Source organism: Panthera onca, chromosome B4 (assembly GCF_046562875.1).
Source record: "Panthera onca isolate mPanOnc1 chromosome B4, mPanOnc1 haplotype 2, whole genome shotgun sequence".
In the NCBI taxonomy this organism is placed as follows: Eukaryota; Metazoa; Chordata; class Mammalia; order Carnivora; family Felidae; genus Panthera; species Panthera onca.
In genome coordinates, this window is record NC_138345.1 from 38475957 (window position 1) to 38496278 (window position 20322).

Below are 20322 nucleotides of genomic sequence, written 5' to 3' on the forward strand. Positions count from 1 at the left end.
CTGCACACCCAAGTGCCTAGACAAGTAACACAGGAAAGCCCACTTGTCATGTGCAAATGAAACAGAATCACATCCACACAGAAATCTACCCTCTTCTTTTCTTCTTGAAAAAGACTCCCTTTGCGGGGGGGGGGGGGGGGGCGCCTGGAGGGGTCAGTTTGTTGAGCCTCTGACTCTTGATTTTGGCTCAGGTCATGATCTCATGGTTCATGTGATCAAGCCCCATGTCAGGCTTCATGCTTAAGATTCTCTCTCTCCCTCTGGCCTCCCTACCCTCCAAAAAAGAAAAAAAAAGAAGAAGAAAAAAAAGATGACAAATTGGGGGGTGGGGATAAGGGTTGGGAAAATGTCCAAACCAGTGGTCAGCATATGGTTATTAGAACCCAGTGTTTCCAGTCCTCTTGACAATTCATAGACATTTCAGAATTTTTAAGGTACATTTAGGTACAATACAAAATGGCAATCTTACCCATTGCAGCATTACTTGTAATAAATGCCAAATGACTGAAAACAACCTGTGTCCATCAGCAGGGGACTGGTTGAGTAAATTAGGGTACATCCCTACAATGAAGTACTATGTCCCTTTTAAAAAAATGATGGGAAAGCTCTAAACGTACTAATAGAAAAAGAGCGCCAAGATAAGTTAAGTGAAGGGAAAAAAAAGCAAGGTTAAAAAGAAGTGTGTATAGTGAGAAAAAACAGGATGGAGACATAAGATATATTTGTAATGACTTATATTTGCAAAATGAAACTCTAGAAGGATGTATAAAACTAATAAAAGCGGGGGGGGGGGGCGCCTGGATGGCTCACTCGGTTAGAAGTCTGACTCTTGATTTCAGCTCAGATCATGATCTCATGGTTTTGTGAGATCAAGTCCCACACCTGTTTGGGATTCTCTCTCTGTTAATATTCACCCCTAGCCTTTTGTGTGTTTCTATCTTGTCACCCTGAATGAGCTCACTTAGTGTTCCAGGGTAAATTCCAATAAAGACATGGTGAAGCCCTAACCCCCAGGACCTCCAGTGGGAGCTGATTTCGAAACAGGGTCATTGCAGATGTCACTAGCTAAAATGAGGTTGTACTGGAATAGGGTGGGCCCCTAATCCAGTATGACTGGTGTATTTATAAGACAGTCACATGAAGATAGACACACAGGGAGAAAGCCATGTGACAACGAAGGTGGAGCGTGAATTATGTGGCTACGAGCCACAAAATGCTAACGATTGCGAACAAACAACCAGAAGCTGGGTAGAGGCATGGAAGGATTCCCTTACAGGTTAGGGAGGGAGCATGGCCTTGCCACACCTTGACACTGGGTTTCAATCCCCCAGAACTCTGATATAATAAATTTCTGCTGTTTTAAGTCACCCTGTTGGTGGTACTTTGTTATGGCTGCCATAGGAAATAAATACACTCCAGCCAGCTCAAGTGACAGAGCCATCTGACACTGTTCCATCTCAGTAGGGGCTCGGTAGACACAGAGGGCAACTCTGTCCCAATGAATGAAAACTTTAGGACCTTGGCTGATCAAGTTGTATTGCATAGGTATGCAACAAAAACTCAGTTGGTCAATAACTACTGAGTACTGACCTTGTGAAGAACATAGGAAAAAGAAAATGTTCTCTATCTGCCCTCAGGGAGTTGACAATGTGATTGAAGATGTCAGACAGACACAAAAAATATAATACATATATATATATATATATATATAGAGAGAGAGAGAGAGAGAGAGAGAGAGAGAGAAAGAGACAGAGACAGAGAGACAGAGAGAGAGAGAGGGAGACACACACACACATGCACATTATATACATATATATACACACATACACATTATATATATATATAATACATATATGTAATATAACACAATACATTTCATATCGGCCAAATAAGCATGATCTCACCCCCCAGTGGATGCCACAGAAGTCACTCCCAACTAAATCCCACTGGATGCTGTCTGGCTTCAATCTTCCACTTTATTTCATTTTAGCTGCTCCTGACATGTGTGTCCGGAAGACCTGGGAAAGTGTTGGAATGTCAGGCTAGTAGACAATTTCTAGAAGCTGTCACCACTGCTCCTGGCCTAAAACCCAAACCTCTTGCCCACTGCGGATGCCCACTGCTGTCCATGATCACTGTCTGCTACCCCTCAGTTTCTTATCAGCTCCCTTTTCCTGTTCAAAGAGGAAGACCATGAACAATAAGCCTACTCTACACTTATCTACAAATCTGATATGCAGGAAACACAAAATCCAGGTGGTCTGGGGGTCTGCTTCGGGAGGTCACCTAGAAGAGGTTTTAAGAGGGGCTACAGAAAATCAGAGACCCTTAGCAAAGATACTGTCATCTGCATCATCACTCAAAACCTTTGCTTATTTGTCCCAGCCACCTGGCAGGTTCCCACTATACCTGCCTCTAGGAACCTCTGGTCCTTACCAGAAGGAAGCCTTGCATCCGCTTCCATGCCTGGGGTTGGGGAGGCAGCACACAGGACTGAGCTCTCCTGGAGCTCTCTCTGAAGCCCAGGCCTCCGGGTTGGGCTGCTCTGAGACGAAGAGACGTGGCAGTGGGAGTGCCAGGGGGACACCCAGGCAGGGCTCATGAGGAAAAGTGGCAAGTGGCTGAGGCTCCACCCTTGACAAGCAGCCTGATGACCTGACTTTGGCTCCAGGCCAGTCCCCTGAGGGGCAGCTGTGGTCAGGGTATGACCTGCAGGTCGAACAGACAGAGGAAAGGTCTTTTCACTTTGACTTCACGTAATTCATTATAGATTCTCAGAGTAGAAAAGGCCTTTGAAGTCACTTAATTTTTAGCCTGTTGCTTATCAAATGAACTTCCAGATGGGCTTTGAGTCTGGCTTTGAAGCAGACATCACTGCTTGCCTCAGCAACATCCATCTCTCCCTTGCTCCTTTCCAACAGAACTCCAATTGTGTTACCTCTCAGCATAGGCGACCTATGCCCAGCTCAGGGGCCCTATCCAGTCAGAACACATGCAGGCCCCTTGCCTGTGGGCAAGTTTGGGATGGGTATGTCACTCCCTCTGGTCACGGAAACATGAGAGGGGCCTCCTGAGGATGTTTCTGGAAATGTTTTCCTGGCTCTTAAAAAGAGAGATGCAGCAACCTCTTCCTCTGCTGGATGTTGTCTTGTCCAGCCACACGGTGACCTTCTACAACTACGTTGTGACCATAATGCATAAGCATAAGGGAAGAATGGAGAAAGAAAGAACCCAGGTCCTTGATGATATCATTGAACCAACCACTGGACTAATCAGCCCTGATGTCACTCCCCCACCTTCAGACTTCTCATTATACAAGTAATAAATACCCCTGTTGTTTATGTTCACTGAAATGGGTTTTGGAGTTTTGTTTTTACTGCCTACAGCTAAGATGATCCTAAGTGATGTGCGTTCAGACATTCCTGGAACCACAGGACCATATTTCTGAAGCACAATCTCACCATACTGACTATAGCTTCCCAAACTTCCACATCATTCTCTTCCCACCTTTTCTTTTTTTTCTTTTTTATTTATTTTTGAGAGAGAGAGAGAGAGTGCAAGCAGAGGAGGGGCAGAGAGAGAGGGCGACACAGAATCTGAAGCAGGCTCCAGGCTCTGAGCTGTCAGCACAGAGCCCGGCAGAGGGCTCGAACTCATGGACTACGAGATGACGACCTGAGCTTAGGTCTACACTTAACCGACTGAGCCACCCAGGCACCCCATCTTCCCACCTTTTCTTGGTAGTCCATCATCTCCCCAGACTTGACACATTTGGCCATCTTTTCAATACAGTAATCAATTCTACAGTATATGCCAATTCGGTCATTTAATTAATTAGACATTTTGAGTTCCCTATGACATTCCAGACAGGGACTCAAAAATGAAGCCTTGAGGGGTACCTGGTGGGTGAGACCCACCCCTGGCAAGGAGGTTAAGTACCATGTGGCAAGCACATGGTAGGATGTGCACACTGGGCATGGAAGACCTCAGGGTAGGCAGTGCTAGCAAAAGCACCATGGAAAAGAAACTAATTCCTGAGGGAAGAGTAGAAGATGGTGAGCAGAAAGACCTTCACAACCAAGGATACGAATAATGATGAAAATATAATAAACAATGATGGCGGTGAACATTTCCTGAGCGCTTACAGCAAACCAGGCACTGACTATTTTTTAGTGCTTTCTGAGTATTAACTCAGTTAGTCCTCCACCAAAGCCTATTAGGTAGCTCATATTATTAGCCTCATTTTATGGAAAAGCAAAGTGAGGCATGGAGAGGCTGATATAGGAAGTGAGAGGCAGAGGCAGGATTTCATTCCTGGCGCCAATGCTCCCAGGCTCATACTCTTGACTCGTCTACATCAGTGATTCTCACAATGGTCACCAGAACAACAGCACCAGAAGCCCCTGGGAACCTGTTACAAATTCAGATCTTGGGCCTCATTTCAGACTTACGGAAGCAGAACCTCTGGAGGTGGTTCCAGAATCTCTGGAGGTGAGATCCAGCATGCTGTGTTTAATAAGCCTTCTGTGTCATTCTGGAAGCCCCATAATGTTTGAGAACCCCTGACTGACACCATAAACACATGATGAGAAAGGATGGCATGTTCAGAATGTTCAGAGGAAGAGGGATGTTGGGAAGAGAAGCAAAGTCAGCAGGGAAAATGGGGTAAATCTGAAGAACCCTGCATATTAGCCTAAGGAGAATGGGCGTTATGGTATAGGCATTTTGAATGAAGGTGGGAGGTGAGGCAGAGAAGTGGCATGATTGAGCTTTGTTCTTTGGGGCAAGATCTCTGCACTGGTGTTAGGAATGGACCGGAGGGGAAACGGCCAGAAGGTGGAAGCCCAGGTAAGAGCAGGGGTTGCACTAAGCTGGTGGTAGTGCACAGAAACAGGGATGCAAGAGGAGAATGTAAGAGACAGGCTGTGATAACGGCTGGACATGGGATACAGTGTTTGCAGAGTTATCCAGGATGCCTCCACAGCTTCTAGCTTCAGAAGTTAGGTCGGTGGAGAAAGTGTTTAGCTAGACTGGAAATGCTGGAGAAGGAACAAGTCTGGCAGGGAAGATAATTAAGCACATTTAGGAAACGTGAATACTGAGGTATCTGTGGCATATCGGGATGAAGGTATTTCAAAATACAATGAGAAAGAAAGGGGTGGGGTCCAGGCTGGACACATAGGTTTGGGGTTCACCTGAATAAATGTGATACCCGAGACCACGATAAAGTTAAGGCTGATCACAGATTGTGTAGGAAGGAAAAGAGTGAAGGTTGGATTCATGCAGGATGAAGGGACTCTGGAGCAAGTGAGCAAAGGAGACTCAGAAGAAGAACTTAGAGAGGCAGAAGAAAATAAAGGAAAGAATGTTGTCTCAGAATCCAAGGACGAGAAAAGTTGGAGAATGTCTAAAGAAGCAGAGGGTTGACAATGGCTTCCAATGAGGAAGTGTCAAGTGTCAAGACTGAGAAGAAAGACTGGATTTAGCAATGGGGAGGTCACAGGTGAACTCAGAAAGAGCAGTCCCAGTGGAGGGATAGAGGCAGAAGCCAGATTCGTTCATAGACTTATTCTCTAGAGAAGCAATATCTACCATACTCCAGCCAGGCATTGTACTTTGTGTTGGAGATATAGTGACAAGCAGGACACACATGAATCCAACCCCCAGCAGGTGGTGAGGGAAGACACACAATGAACAGACATGACAAAAATAATGATGGAATCACAAGTGAGGGAAGTGGCTCTGATGAAGACATGAAGATATACAGAATGCTTGCTCTAGGGAGTGGAAAGCAACAGCACTAGCAGAGACAGAAGATGAGGGAAAGGAAGGGATGTTTAAGGTGAGTTCCCCAAGACGAACAGGAGTGAGCCAGGGAAGAGGATGGAGAGCGGGGACAAGGAGCAGCCCCTGCAAACACCCTCAAGGAGAAAGAGCTCTCATGTGTTCAGGAAATGGAAGGAAATGGAAGTGAAGAGAACAATTTTAACATGGCAGGGAGTGGCCAGGGATGCGGGATGAAGGGGCTCTGGGGGCCGGGTTAGGGATCTGGGACTTCATCCAAGCAGTTTTAGTAAATCACTGATATTGTAGTCTAAAAGTTTGGGACAGTCACAATCTGATTTGTTTTTTAAAATATAACTTTGGCCAACTTGTGGGGAATAGAATGGGTAAGGGAAAGATGGAATGGTGAGTGGATGTACCGAAAGCAGGTGGGGGAATATTATAGCCCAGGTGAGAGATGGTAGTGTCCTGGACCAAGGTGGGAGATTCTAGAACTTCTTAGAAGGTGGGATCAGGAGGACTGAGGGATTGGATATGGTAAATAGGGAGAGGGGTTGAGGCCAGCTTGTGCTCTATGGTCCTCTCTACGTCCATTTTGGATACTCCCAGAGGATCACTGAGCTGGAGTAACATGTGCCCCTGAATTCCAAACAGAGACAAGACCAAGCCCCAGTGGCTCTCCATGACTCATAGCAGCAATTGGGAGACAAGTCTTACCCAGCCTCCTCTCCTCAGGGTGCCTCTAACCCCTTAGAGATAAAATGATCCCTCAGATAGGAGGTCTCTTGAAAACCTCCTCATCTTGTTTGCTTGTACTACTTCTGGGGTCGTGTCCTTGGGGGGTGGGGCACAGAGCAGAACAAGCCTCCATCACTCTACCACTTGGGCTGGAAAGCCATGCTGGCTGGCTTCTCATTAAGGCACACATGCACTGTTCAGGGTGTTCATAAACTACATTCAGTACAGTGTGGACAATTCTAGGTCCCAGAGGCCAATCTCCATTGGGTTACTCTTCCCACTCATAATTTGCCATTTTGTTTTTTTTTTTTTTAGGTAGGCTTTGCACCCAGGGTGGAGCCCAACACAAGACTTGAACTCACAACACTGAGATCAAGACCTGAGCTGAGATCATGAATTGGACGCTTAACTGGCTGAGCCACTCAGGTGCCCCAATTTTGTCAATTCTTTTTAACAGAATTTCTTTCTTCATATATACATAATTTATTGTCAGGTTAGCTAACATACAGAGTACACAGTGTGCTCTTGGCTTCAGGAGTAGATTCCCATGATTCATCACTTAGATACAACAGCCAGTACTCATCCCAACAAGTGCCCTCCTCAAATAAATATTCTAAACTTCTTTTTCTGGCATTATAGTAGGCTAAGTACTTTGACCACCACCACCACCCCACCCTTGCACTAAAAACAACGGAAAAATCTTGTACAAAATACATTTTTTAAAAATATATCTCTAAGAGCACGATGAGCTGGCAAGAGAAGAAGGAATTCACTGGTCAGGGACTTCTGCAGATAATGGAATATCTGGGCTCTGTGCTGACAGCTCAGAGCCTGGAGCCTGCTTCCGATTCTGTGTCTCCCTTTCTCTCTGTTCCTCCCTTGCTCATGTCTGTCTCTCTCTCTCAAAAATAAATAAAGATTTAAAAAAATTAAATTCATATAATAGGGATACCTGGCTGGCTCAGTTGGTAGAGCATGCGACTCTTGATCTCAGGGTTGTAAGGTCAAGTCCCATGTTGGGTGTAAAGATTACTTAAAATAAAATGTTTTTAAAAAATTCATATGGGGCGCCTATGTGGCTTAGTCAGTTAAGCATCTGACTCTTGGTTTCAGCTCAAGTCATGATCTTGTGGGAACTGGAGCCTTGCATCGGGCTTCTTGCTGACCCTGCAGAGCCTGCTGAGATTCATATTCTCTCTGTCTCTCTCTGTCCCTCTCTCTCTCTCAAAATAAATAAATAAAATTTAAAAATTCACATAATAATACCACTTATACAAGGCTGTTGTGAGGAATAAATGAGCAGACACATACAAATGCTCTCAACATAGCTTCTGCCTCCAGAAGATGTAAAATAAATCCTAATTTCCTATCTCTTCAAAATGTAATAAATAAACAAGGAAGGAAGACACTGTTAGCAACAGAGAATTACTGCCTCTGCTTCAGGTGGAAGATACAATTCTGGCACTTTGTCACAGCATATGAATCTGCACTACAGAGCTGATGCTTAGCAGCTGTTTCCTTGTTATCTTTTCAGTATCAAGCCCAATATCTTCCAAACAAATATGATATCTCTATTTTTAAAATACTGCATGTGCACACACACACGTTCCAGGGATATGTACACTTTGGATTTCCATTTAACTCACAATTGTAAGATAACCTACTTTCGCAGTTTTAAGAGATCATAAAAAATGTGTTTGTCCATCCATAGGGCAAAATGGTTCATTCCACCTGCTTCCCTGTCCCAGGGCTCTTCTGACAACCAGGAGACAACAGGAGGCACACAGATGACCCCTCTGCTGCAGCTTCTGCACCCCTGTCCCCATGCTGAGACACTCTCCCTGACTCCATCCTGGACTTCACTCTGTTTCACAAGGACTACGAAAGAAGAGAAAAGGCAGTTAAGAAAAGTTAGCTTAGACCCTTTGAAGTTCTCTGCCTAATTTTCATTTGGCAACAATCTAGAAGGCAGCAGGGGGGGGGGGTGTGATAGGGAGTGGGGGTGGACAAAACCAGGGAGGGGATAGGGACACCTGGGTGGCTCAGCCAGTTGAGCATCTGACTTTGGCTCAGGTCAAGATCTTGTGGTTCTTGAGTTCGAGCCCCGTATGGTTCGAGCCCTGCGCTGGGCTTGCTGCTGTAAACGCAGAACCTGCTCTAAATCCTCTGTCCCTCTCCTGTGCACATGCGCTCTATCTCAAACATAAACATTAAGGAAAAAAAAAAAAAACAAACAGGGAAGGGAAGGACAAATCCAGAACCAATCTTCCCTTGATTGTGTCAAGGAAACAACTAACACCAGTCCTGAAGTCCTAAGACCTGGGCTGGCATCCTTACTCTTCCATTTGTTCCCATGTGTCCTTAGTCAAGCCACTGAACCTCTCTGATTTTATTCTCCTCACCTGTAAATTGGAGGCAGTAATTATATCATATTTTTGGAGAGCATCTTACAATTTACTAAGTGTTTCCATAGGCATCATTTCATTTAACATGCACAGTGGAGCATACAACACCCAGCATTATAATCACCTCACTGCTCTGCTGTGAAGATTTAAAAGCGGAGCATGGGACTGCTGTGCAAACAGCAAAGAGCTTGGTCCGCAGGAAGGATCATCGTCAGCATACTGGTCTTAGCTTGTTGGGAGTCGGGGATCTGTAGTCCAAACATCTGCATTTGAATTCTGATTCTACACTTATTACCCGGATGACCTTGAGCAGGTGGCTTGGCTTCCACCTTCCTCACCTCTAAGCTAAGGATGAGAGTAATAGTCCTGTCTCGTAACTCAGGTACATGGGAGGCACTCAGTGAATGAGAACTTGAATCTACACCAAGTGAAGCTGACAGGTGTCTGACCACACACACCTGCACCCGCAGCCAGGCACCATGCTCCATCCTTTCTTCTCCACAGCTACCTCTACTCTCTATACCCCTGGGCAAATATTTGTGAAGGAAGGGCAGGAGCTCCGGATATCAGGATGTACTGTGGATCGTTTCTTACAGACGACAAAGCCTCAGATTAACACCTCTATTTGTGGGGCATCTCCATGCTGTTGGGGATGAAACGGAACCCGGGCTCCCCGAGGCGCCAGTCAGCCTGGACCCTTCCCATTTCTGCCTGAGAGTCTTGCAAGCTGGGAGCTCTGGACTCTGGTCACTGGCCAAGCTCACCCTATTGGTAAATGGCACTGAGGCCTGAGCCGACTCCCCACGGACCTATTTTAAAGACCTACAAAGCAAATGGTCAATTTAGCTCAGTCTGGTGAATGGATGGGGACTACTTGGCTGCAAAAAAATATAAGCAGCCTCCATTTAAAAGGTTTTATCCTTGTAAAGTGGTTTCCCATTGTTACTGCTTCATTCTACTGTTCACAACATGCCTAAGAGATGTGATGGGCATGGGGCCATCAGTGGGGTGGGTGGCTGAGGCCAATAACAGTGAGCAAGTGCCACAAACTTGCTGCCAAGTATAACTGCTCCGCTTGAGCTTTCTGGTCTTACCCGACTGCCTGCTTCCACTCCGGGGGCCAGGTCCTAAGAGAACTACATCCTAAGAGAACCCCATTAGGACTTCCATCAGACTGGCATTTGCATTCAGGGGGACATGAGGCGTGACTCTGTCACTCAGCTTGTGTCTTAAGCTACAGAAGAAAACACGCTCAGGAGCATTACTTAGGCCCAATCAGCCTGGAGTTTATAGGCTAACGGCCCTGAGCAGTGGCGTGGACACATGTGTTCCATGGGTGAGGACAAGACAGTCAGCCATGACCGTCACTGTGCTAGTTAACATCTCTTTCTAAAGTCCTCTGGGACAGCCTGGCCCTGACTTTGCAGCTGCAGACAGCATGGCATGGCTGTGTGGTGCGTGAACTAGTAAGGGACCCAGGCAGGTAGGGGCAGAAAGGATGGTAAAGGCTGTTGCCAGGCCTCAGGTGTGCCCCACAACTAGGCTGAAAAGAAATCAGGCAGCAGACATGAAAGAAGCCAATGGTGGGCTATTGTTAAAGGAGTTATCACCTGGGCTTCTCCTCTCTGTCTGTTTTGGGTAGCTTTCCTGGTGGATTACTTTGTACAAAGAGTGTGAGTCTCTGTGGGTGGCCCTGCCTGCTTCCACTCTACAGCCCTATAGAACCTTCTGCGTGGTTCTAACACATCTCCATCCTAATGGAGCATGGTCCATATAACACAGGTTTGCACCCATGCAGAGCCTACAACCCTCCGAGTGCAGACACACATGTGCCCAGGCAGGATAGGCTGTGCTGAATTCTATACAACATCTCTGTCCACGTGAGAGAGGAAGGATCAGAGAGTTCTGGCTCCTAACATTTTTTAGAGGGTAAACTGGGTCGGTGATGGCCAGCAGGAGGAGGTAACCCTTGAAAATATTGGTAGGGTTGGGGCACCTGGGTGGTTCAGTCGGTTAAGCATCCGACTTTGGGTCAGATCATAATCTCATGGTTAATGAGCTCAAGGACCACATCAGGTTCTCTGCTGTCAGCACAGAGCCCGCTTCGGATCCTCTGTCCCCGTCTCTCTCTGCCCCTCCTCCATTCATGCTCAATCTTTCTTCTCTCTCTCTCTCTCAAAAATAAATTTAAAAACATTAAAAAATTATCGGCAGGGTTAAAGCATGTCTTGTGGGTTTAATTTCCATTCAGAAGGGCCCTTAGACACTGTCTATTAAAATGAACTGAAGGATTCTCATGGAACACTCCTCCCAGGACTCGATGTGGCCACCCATCTGCTGAATTCCACTATCACTGAAAGCCCAGCTCAGTTCTCACCTACACTGTTATGCCTTCTCTAAAGCCCATTTCCTTCCAGAGTACACACTCTGTCTTGCCCTCTTTGTAACAGTCGCCTATGCTGTCAACACAAGTATTAGGGCCTTTGTTCTTTCTGCCAGCACAATGTACTGCACACAGTAGGTGCTTAATCACTACCTGTTGATCCATTTTGTTTAAGTTTTGGGGTTTTGTGGGGGGGGGGTGGGGGAGGCTGGCATTAATAATCACTAAAACCACATTCACTTAGCCCCTGAAGTATCCGAAAATTCAGATGTGGTAAGTGGTGTAATGTGATTGTTATTCAGAACAAATTAGAGCTCTTCATTCTATTTCTAACTCCAGCAAATAGGGCTTGCATGTTTAAAAAAATAGTTTTAGTTTGCAATGTGTAATTACATAATGGAGGCCTAGTAATTTTTTTTTTCATTAACATTCATTTCACTTAGCAGTTCCTTTTTGTGTCTTTGTTTCTGATTCAAGCAGCAGTCCAGTATATTAAAATCACATTCCTTAAAAAATGCTAGAGCAGACTTCTCAATCGGTCCTCCCATCCCTATATTTCTGACTGGCCTGTGCCTGGAGCAGCTTACCTAGTGCCAAGTCAGAGGAATCTGCTCCCATGTTACAGGTGTGTTAACAGAGCTCTGTTATTCAGCAGACCGCACCCCCCAAGGGATTAGCCTTTGCAGGGAGCCTTTCTGATACAGAAGGATCAGCAGCAATGGGGGAGATGTCCTTGATGTAAGTATCTAATCTAGAATTAGATTTGTGAACTCAGACAAGTTATTTAACCACTCTGAGCCTCAGTCCCCTCATCTGTAAAATGGGGATGCTAAGTCCTAGATTAGAAATGGTGCCTGGCACATGGTAGGTACTCAATAAATTATCTTATGCAGGGAGCCCATGTCAAAGTCTGCTGGATACCTTGCTGTTTCTCCAGCTGACTTCATTCCTGGACTTAAGCCACATCTCCCAAAAACGAAACCCTGAGCCCCAAGCAAAGATGAACCCTAGAAATCTGAGTGTGAGGCAACACAGCAGGGGCCAGCAGAGTCCACAGACAGGGTGAAGAAGATGTGGTTTATAGATACAATGGAATACTACTTGGCAATGAGAAAGAATAAAATCATGCCATTTGCAGCAATGTGGATGGAACTGGAGGGTTTTATGCTAAATGGAAGAAGTCAGTCAGGGAAAGACAGATACATGTTTTCACTCATATGTGGATCTTGAGAAACTTAACAGAAGACCATGGCGGGGAGGGGAAAAAACTAGTTACAAACAGAGAGGAAAGAAGGCAAACCATAAGAGGCTCTTAAATACAGAGAACAAACTGAGGGTTGATGGGGGGTGGGGGAGAAGGGAAAGTGGGTGATGGCCATTGAGGAGGGCACTTGTTAGGATGAGCACTGAGTGTTGTATGGAAGCCAATTTGACAATCAATTATTTTTTACAAAATAATAAGTCATTTAGTACAGCAAAAAAAAAAAAAAAAAAAAAAAAAAGGAGGAGGAGGAGGAGGAGAGGAGGAGGAGGAGGAGAAAGGTGCCAAAGAGACACACACTGCAAAAGATAAAAATGCTGGAAAGAATGTCTGCTGAAGAAACAGGAAATACATTCTGGCACATTTGTAGTCAGGACAAACATGTTGTAGGGATAAATTACATTGCCCTGAGTAAATGCAGAGTCAGGCTTCATCAGAACACCAAGAGGGGACAGAAAAGCACAACTGCTCGTGATTAAGAATAAGAACTGACATGGTGACCAAATCCCTATGGCCAAAGAGAATTCACCATCTATCTCGCCGTGGGAGGGACCCATGCACGGTCAAAGCTAAACTCGCACTTTATAGTACGTGTGTAATTAGTTGAGAAGCTTAATTTAGCAGTTTGGTAAATTCCATTAGCAGTTTATCTATGGTATGTAATTAAGCTATTTACAAGCAAACCTTTTTTGGCTAAAGCCTCCAGTGAGGAATCCTAATGGAAGATGGTTCATGTGACATATACTCAAAGTTTTGCAGATTCTAGAAACCTTCTGGAGTAGACGCTGTGCTTGATTCTATACAATGACATTCCCATCCAGACGAAGGAGGAAGGTCAGAGAGTCCAGAGTCAATCCCGGCCTCTGGCATTACCATGGCCTCAGGATGTTGCATCTCTGATGCCGCATCCTCATCTCGAAGGATGAATGATAGTAACTACCATAGCGGACCATTGGGAGAAATATATGAGGTGCTGTATAAAGTGCTCAGCACAGAACCCAGCCCAAAGGAGGGTAGTGTCACAGAAGCTCGTGTGGCAGAAACAAAGAGTAAAAAAAAACAGCACCCCAGCAAGTATCAAGGAAGAGCAGCAAAAAGATTGCCCAAGTGGAGGGGGCATCTGATAGCTAGGCCACTGCGAGAAAGGAAGCTGAGACACAGCACGATTGGGGAACTCTCTGGGGTCAGGGTTAATACTTCACCGTATCAGTTGGGAAGATGAAGACACGTCTGGTGGTGGTCGTGGTGGCTACACAGCACTGTGAATGCTGTTTTTTTTAAGTTTATTTACTTATTTTTAGTGAGACAGAGAGAGTGTGAGCAGGGGAGGGGCAGAGAGAGAGAGAGAGAGAGAGAGAGAGAGAGAGAGAGAGAATCCCAAGCAGGCTTCCCACAGAGCCCAATACGGGGCTCCAACTCACCAAACCGTGAGATCATGACCTGAGTGGAAATCAAGAGTTGGACGCTTAACCGACTGAGCCACCCAGGTGCCCCAACACTGTGAATGTTCTTAATGCCACTGAACTACACACTTAAAAATGGTTAAAATTGTAAATTTTATGTTCTGTATATTTTACTCCAATTAAAAAAAAGACCAAGTTACCAAAAAACAAAAAACAAAAAAACAAAAAAACTCTAAAATAAAACAATATCCTAAAACTGAACTCTTAGCCCACTGAAGACATTAAAACAAAAATAACAGAAAGGAGAATTAGGGTCGCCTTTTCTCTGTGGGACTCAGGGAAGGCAGTGTCTGTGCACCCAGACACCACTGAAGGCTACCACCTCTTTCGCATGAAGCTGATCCTTACCCAGGACATCTGTTTATTACTTTCGTAAAGGTTTATTTACTTTTGAGAGAGAGCAAAAGCAGGGGAGGGACAGAGAGAGAGGGGTCTGAAGTGGGTTCTGCTCTGACAGCAGAGAGCCCGATGCGGGGTTCGAACTCACGAATCGGGAGATCACGACCAGAGCCAAAGTCGAACACTCAGCCCACTGAGCCACCCAGGTGCCCCCAGGATGTCTGTTTCATACAAGCTGCCAGAAGACTTGAAAACCCACAGCCACCACGGATCATGGCATCAGAGAAAGAGCTAAGATTCTTATGCAGAACAATTCGTCTTTTCTGATGGTATCTCCCCGATAGTAATTTCTGACCATAATTCAGATGAAATAGAAGGAAGCTTCCAAGGACCTCCACCCCTTCCCTTCCATGTTCTCTGGGGACAGTGGTGCTGCTGTCTTGTTCAGGTTATAAACAGAGTGGCTTTGACACACACCCCCCCTTCCCCACAGAAATATAAACCCTAGCTGGAGGCACATATAGCCTCTCTGGCCAGGGTCTCTAACCCCCTTGGCCATGACCTCACTGGTGTCCGCAGCAAGGCATGCCAGCCTGGTGCCACCATTCCAGAGAGTAAAGGGCTGTCCTGTGCCTCAGGGCACTCCTGCTATAAATGCCCTGTGGCCTGGGCCTGGCCTCACTGGGGCCCAACAGCATTTCCCAGCTGTCATTACAAGCACCAGGGCAGCAATGTGGTGTGGAGTTCTGCTGGAAGCCGGACACAGTGATTCGGTGACACAGGCCTCTGTGGGGACCTTTCAATCAGGAAGGCCCTCCTGCGGCTCACCAGCATGCCTTTGCCCACTGTGCTTCGTACCCTGTCACAGGCTCTACCTCCAACGCCTCCACTTTCCTCTGTGTCTTTCCAAGGTTGACCCACTCTTCTGGGTTCAGCTCAAATCCCACTTGCTCTGTGAGGCCACAAGATATATACTTGACTCTGCTTGCTCTGAACGCCAACAGGACTGGCCATTTTTTTAGACTAACCCTCCAAGGGGACTGTGAACGCTGGCTGAAGGGACGTGGCCTCTCTTCTTAAGTCAGGTCCCCTGGGGGCCCTTAGGTGGCCAAGAGGAGCTCAGGAAGCACAGATGCTGATTAGGTGAGAGAAGTTGTCCCTGTCCTCTGGGGAAGCGGGGGCTAAGATGGGCATGCTGGCAAGGAGCGACAAGACCTGGATGGTCGAGCTCAACAGCAAAAGACACCACGACCAAAGGGCTCCTGAAAGCCTTCACTGCGGTGCCCTTTCATACCTATTTGCTCACCCAAGGCAGACTGGCAGGTAATTATTCCCATTTCACTGAAGAGGGAAGAAACTCAGGCTGAGGACACATGGCTGGTCAGAGTCAGAGCCAGTCTGGTTCTGGTTCTGGGTTCAGCATTCAGAGGTGCAAGCTGAGGGATGGTTGAGGCATGGCCCTGGGGCCAGGTTGCAAGTTCAAATCCCAGACTGGCCTCTTTTTTTTTTTTTTTTTTAAGTTAACTTTTATTTGAAAGATAGAGAACAAGTCAGGGAGGGGCAGAGAGAGAGAGGGAGACAGAATGCCAAGCAGGTTCTGTGTTGTTAGCTCGGAGTCGGATGCGAGCTCGAACTGGGGAACTGTGAGATCATGACCTGAGCCGAAACTGGGAGTTGGACGCTTAACCAACTGAGCCACCCAGGTGCCCCCCAGATTGGCCTCTTATTGGCTATATGACTTCAGGCAAATTACTCTACTTCTCAGAGCCTTGGCTTCCTCATCTGTAAAATGGGGGTTCAGTTCTGTGTTTACTCAGGGTGGGGCTGCTGGAAGTCCATCTTCCTCCCCTCCCACCCCATCGAGTACAGGTGTGGGGTTATGTGGATTCAATGTGGCAAAGCTCCATCCAAGTACCTGGGCCAGCTGCAAATCCTGGAGCTCAACACTAAGCAATCTCTAAAGTAAATAAAGTGAAAATAAACCCATCGTCCAGCTAATGGGAGATTGTCTTCTTGTCTGCACTGGCAACTGAGCCATTGTAGCCAGGCTCATACTTCCCTGGTGCTGCTGTGAATTAAAAGGGGAGCTAAGGAAGTTGCCTGGCCAGAAAGGCAAATGAAGGCCCTGCGGGGGGAGGGCACCCACACCATGGCCCCAGAGGGTCTTGGCACACTCCAGCCTGGGTGCTAAGTTGTACCTTCTCACCTTTCCTCCAAGCCCAGGAGGGCAGAGGATTGCACAGACCCAGGAGAGCGCAAGGAGCAAGGGCTGGGTACTGAGCCAATCCAGCCACACTGCTGGAGCTCCCTTATAGAAGGAAGGTTTCTGGGGGCGCCTGGGTGGCTCAGTGGGTTAAGTGTCTGACTTCGGCTCAGGTCATGATCTCACAGTTCATGGGTTTGAGCCCCACGTCAGGCTCTGTGCTGATAGCCCAGAGCCTGGAGCCTGCTTTGGATTCTGTGTCTCCCTCTCTCTCTGCCCCTTCCCCATTCATGCTCTGTCTCTGTCTCTCTCAAAAATGAGTAAATTAAAAAAAAAAAATAAGAAGAAGAAGAAGGAAGGTTCCTTCCCTCCCACAATTTCTCAGGCCCAGCCCCCAGGGCAAGGTAGCTCTGTTATGTGAATAAGGGGTCTTTAGCACAAGGTCAGTGGGGACAGAGGTTCTTGGAACCTGAACCACATGGGAAGCCTGTCTGCTCCCACCTTCCTGCATCTCCTAGAAATGCCCAGAGCATCACCCAGGGCCAGACCCTGCTCACCGCTAAGATGCTGCCCCCAGCAATGCCTCCCCAGGCCAGCCCATCCAGAGTGTGTCAACAAGCAGGTCAGGGAAGAAAGAGCCCCACTGACATTTTGAGAAAGCCAGGGCTAGGAGCCAAAACAAACTGACAAAGGGAATGCCTGTCAGCATAAGAATCTGTCACAAAAGAAAATCCTATATTCCTCAAGTTGGGAGGGACCACTGAATGTAACTTTGTCCGTCAGACAGTGGCCCCCTTGAGTCACTCTCTGCAGTAGAGGGCCTTTAGGAACCCACTCCCAACACAGGCCCTCCAGAGGATCTTGTTACATCTAACCCAGACCAAACATCCTCAGGGACCCAGTCTGAAAGGCCAGAGTGGCTACAAAGCAGGAATGAATCAGAACCTAGAGACCCGAGGCCAAGGCTGTCTAAACAAGGTGCAGCCTGTAAGGACAAGGCCCACAGCGTGCTTCCTCCTCTGTCACTACAGCTTTGACCACAGCTCGGCTTCCTATCCAGCTGATGTCATGCTAAGCTAACGGTTGAGAGCAGATATAAGAGGAAACAACTACCTAAAAGCTCACATGCTGAGTTCTGGAAGGGGACAGGGGAGTCCTCTCTATCTTAATGCTGGTGGTGGAGGGCCAGGGTCATGTGATGCTGCAGATCCAGGCTCTGGAACAGCCCAAATGCCTACACTCAAATTCTGCCTCTACCATTTACTGGCTGCGTGACCGTGGGCACGATACTTTGCCTCTCTGTTCCTCAGTTACTTTTTCTATAAAAAAAAGTATGACAGCAGAGTGATGGGGTTGTTAGTGAAGCGTCAACCAGGAAGCATATGTGTTCCAGTTAATGTGTACTGGCTGTCATAAGGAAGACCAATTTGTCCAGGGTGTCCTGCATCATTATTAACACTCTCCTTTTCACTCTCATAAGTGAATGGATTGCACGATAAATTCTAAGGCTGACTAGCTCTTGTCTTTTCTTTTATGTCCATCTGGTTATCTCCCGGCTTTGTGCCTCTCTAAGTACTGGGGAGCATGTTCCTGAAGTGCAGATCCCCAAACATAGCTCTGCCCATGCCACTGACTTGTCTGTGCCATGGACTTAGCTCTTTCTCCCTTCCTTTTCTCTTCACTGTGTCCCTCCCTCTCCTTCCTCTTCTCCCACAACCACCCTCTCCTTTCTGCTTCCCCCCATCAGTGCCTACGGGGGCTGGCAGTGGGCACAGGTACCTTCTGACTTGACTGACAGCTCTCACTGGCCATGCACACTTGGATGGGACACCCTCTGGCTCTGACTAAGCTAAGCCTTAACCAAATTTCTCTTAAAGGAAAGGAAACAATTTGAGATGTCAAGGAAATTACTTGACCACTTGATGGATGAGTGGAAATAATGGGCCATTCTGTGTATGCGTGTGTTGTTTAAAGGAAATAAAGGCAATACGGGCTTAAAATGGTCCATTCAATGCCAGAACCTGTCTATAAAAACCTTCTCAGAGTCAAACACAGGGCAGTCCCCAACAAGTTCACTGTGTATAAGTAGATGGACATATGGACTCAGCAGGCTTTTCCAAATGCTTGGCGAGATTCACTACATCTTGGTGCTAATATACATATACACACGTGTGCACACACACATATACACATGTGCCTACACACACAGACACACATGCACACACACACATGCACGCACACACACACACACCTAGTCCACAGCTGCAGGGCCAGCTGAGTCATGTGGCCAGACCACAGCAGGAACAGGCCCAGGGAGGAAGTGCAGCCCCAGTAATAAGCCCATTTCCTGACCTTCTTCCTTTGCTCTGGAAGGTTCTCTTTCTGTCTCTTTGTCTTTTGATTCTCTGTCTCTCTCAGTGCTTTGTGTTTACTCAAGGTAACAGCCATGCTTTTGTCCTGGTCCACGTGGCAAGAGCTCATAACAGCACTGACATGCAAGTAAGGAGTTTTCGTTTCTAGACCTGTGACCTTGGGCAAGTCACTTCACTCTGAACCTCAGTTTCCTCTTCTGTAAAACGAAGAGGCTGGGTGTGGCAAAAGGGTCCCTGAGGGCCTTCTGGATCTCAACCCCAGTGCTTCTCCACCCTCCTCCAGTCCCTCTCAGGGATCTTCCCGACCAGGGCGCAAGGGCCGGGCACGGCGTGGGGGCAGGAGTGAGGGAGCCCCGCTGTTCCCCTCCGGGGCACACAGCCTCCCCTGCCCCCCAACTCCATGTGCTGCGCACACATTCGCGCACACCTGGCTGCCCCCCGGGGGTACAGAGAGGAAACGCCGACTCCCGGGCTGCACCGAGCACAGCGGGGAAAGGGGAGCGCGCACCCCTCGACCCTTCAACCCTCCTCCACCGTACCTTGGGCTTCGCTGCCTTCCCTCTGACCCGCCCTTGCCGTGGGTTCAGTTCACAGCTGTCAGGTGGCCTCTTGCCAGGCGGGGCTGCTCCACTTTCTCCGCCCCAACCCGTACCGGCAGCACCAGCCCACGGCGCCAGAGAAGTGGCGGTGGCGTGCCTGGAGCCCCCCACCCCCACCCCCGCTGCCGGCGCCGCCGCCCCCTGGGCACCCTCCAGGATCCGCCCTCGCCGCGCGGTGGGGTCTGGGCCGGCGGGAGGCGACCTCAGCCAGCCGGGGAGCCTGGGTGGTGAGGGCGGGGCTGCTGCTGACTTAGCCTGCCTGACTGGTCAGACTTCCCGGGCCCCTCTGCTCCAGTGCCCCTAGGCCCCTCGCCCAGGTTTCAGAATGTTTACAGACCGCACAGCCTGGTAGGGCCCTGCTTTTCTCTCATTTTGGATATGCACCCCTGAAAAACTCCAGGTCCACCCCAAGCCCACCCCTGCTGTTCAACCTGCCTGGATTTTGTCCTTCATACTCCCCTGCCTCTTCTATACGGTGAACTGTGGGCATAGATGCCCACATAATAACATCCAATACATATGTATTAATAAAGCATTAAATAAATCTCCAGAGGCCTCCCAAGTTTCAGGCTGACGGATGACCCTCAGCCTGGATATAAAACCTTCCTGGGCAAACTGGCCACATGCTCATTTTCCAGCCTCAACCCGTCTGCCCAAGACACACACATGCACCCCAGCTCTAGGCACCCAGGCTGTTGCCAAACAGCAGCCTCTGGGAGTTCTTGCTTTGCCTGGAACACCCTTCCCCTTTCTTGTCTGAGTTTGGAACTCTTAT

General features: G+C 47.7%; 1 protein-coding gene across 7 annotated transcripts in view; it reads right to left on the reverse strand.

Moving 5' to 3' along the window:
- Nucleotides 1-19658, reverse strand: part of CRACR2A (calcium release activated channel regulator 2A) — a 131643-nt gene extending 111985 nt beyond the window's left edge. For 3 of the 7 annotated variants that reach the window (XM_078450160.2, XM_078450156.2, XM_078450157.2), the window contains exons 1-2: nucleotides 19488-19658; nucleotides 2437-2709 (exon numbers count right to left, since the gene is read on the reverse strand). The gene's annotated coding sequence lies outside the window, so the exon portion shown is untranslated. Of the gene's footprint in view, nucleotides 1-1904; nucleotides 2019-2436; nucleotides 2710-8186; nucleotides 8401-19487 lie in introns of all 7 variants that reach the window. The other 4 variants (XM_078450163.2, XM_078450161.2, XM_078450159.2 and 1 more) reach the window with 3 other exon arrangements.
- Between the last annotated feature and the right edge of the window lie 664 nt (nucleotides 19659-20322).